The sequence below is a fragment of the Elephantulus edwardii genome, unplaced genomic scaffold, assembly GCF_000299155.1.
Source record: "Elephantulus edwardii isolate Elephantulus edwardi_28Jun2011 unplaced genomic scaffold, EleEdw1.0 scaffold00189, whole genome shotgun sequence".
In the NCBI taxonomy this organism is placed as follows: Eukaryota; Metazoa; Chordata; class Mammalia; order Macroscelidea; family Macroscelididae; genus Elephantulus; species Elephantulus edwardii.
In genome coordinates, this window is record NW_006399939.1 from 1615070 (window position 1) to 1616604 (window position 1535).

Sequence of the window (1535 nt, forward strand, 5' to 3'; positions counted from 1 at the left end):
TAGGGGGTAAGGAGCGCAGGGCTTGGACACTACCACCAAGAGGTGGGGATGGGGCTTGGGTGCTGCTGGGGGTTTATGCAGCAGCACCCTGTGTGTTAAGGGTCACACAGTGTCCGGTAGTCTTCGTTCCTCTGGGGTCTCACAGTCTTCGCTCCTCTGGAGTTCCGTGGTAGGAGGCTGGCTGTTGTTCTTCCCTGGTCTCTTCCTGGCGCCTCTGGCGGTGGAACCCCATCTGGCAGCAGCGTTCTCCCGTCTGGCGCCTGCGTTCTCTCGTGCTGTGTTGCTCTCGCTTCTTCCTTCAATCTTGATGCCACAATCCTCATCATAAAGTCCAGCCTCAAAAATTTAAGAGATTAGCCAAGCTTCTTATTTTTATTTTTTAATATAAGCTTCTTGTTTTGTTTTGGGTTTTGGGTTTTTTGTGTTTTTAAATAGGAGTGTTGGTCATTTGCAGAATGAGTTCGTATTCATAAAGGCTTTTCCTATTTATTGTAAACTATTGTTATGTGTCATCAAGTGGAATCCACTTATAGCTGACACTCCAGCAGGTTTTCAGAAGATTTAAAGCGTATGAGAGGAGATTGTCCTTTTTTCTCCCACCTAGCAGTTTATGGATTCAAACCATTTGCATTTGGATTGGTAGTGCAACTCTTTATCCACTGCGCTACCAGAGCTGCTTCTTGTTGTTGTGTGCCGTTGAGTATCAGCTGACTCATAGCTGACCCTATAGTGGGTTTTCAGAAGCTATCATGCAGCAGCCGGTGAATTTGAACTGCGTATCTTTGCGATTGCAGCGCAGCTTCTTAGCACTAGGCTACGAGAGCTCCCTAGACATTTTTAATTCGTTATATTAAATCTTCACATAGGATGTGTAAGGGTAGCATTGTGTTATCTCCGTTTTAGACTAGGGAATAATGTTCTGAAAGATTTAGTAATTAAGTAAAATTGTTGCCTCTGTACAAGGTCCTAGATCATCCCCCAAGAAAGAATCCACCCCCGTCGCTCGTCAAAGCTGGTTTGGTGAATGAAGTGACTGGGTGGGACGGGGGAAATGTCAAGTGTAGACAGTATCTGAAATCAAAGAAAATAAATTATGTTCAAACAGCTATGAGTACACAACACAGCCTCTTGCGTTTCCTTTCGGGGTAGCGGAGCAGCTTTAGCTCCCGAGTCTCTAAATCACGTCCAGCGAGCCCAGACCCAGGGGAAACACAACTGCGCGCGCGGCCCCTTTAAGGCTGCAGGCGGCGCGTGCCCAAAGTCTTTTCAAATGGGCCAATCGAAAGGCTATGAGCAGTCAGGCGAGGACCAATAGACAACGAGGACACTGCGGGGTGTGCGGCGGCCCAAGCGGTTTTAAACGGCTTAGTGCAGGCCCCTCGGTTCTGACCCGGCTGAGGTGAGTGAATGGTGGTTCCGACCCACCCGCCCCGGCCCGCGGATCCCGGCGTCGCGCGCGCCGCGGCGTCCCGGATCCAGGCCGGAGGACCTCCGTGGGCGCGCGCCATCGTTGCCCCAGGAGCCCGGCGGGGCTG

At 50.6% G+C, this 1535-nt stretch overlaps 1 protein-coding gene across 2 annotated transcripts in view; it reads left to right on the forward strand.

Moving 5' to 3' along the window:
* The first annotated feature begins 1310 nt into the window (after nt 1-1310).
* The window catches only part of CKAP5 (cytoskeleton associated protein 5), a 116875-nt gene continuing 116650 nt past the window's right edge, over nt 1311-1535 (forward strand). For both annotated transcript variants that reach the window (XM_006896713.1, XM_006896714.1), the window contains exon 1: nt 1311-1399. The gene's annotated coding sequence lies outside the window, so the exon portion shown is untranslated. The remainder of the gene's footprint in view (nt 1400-1535) is intronic.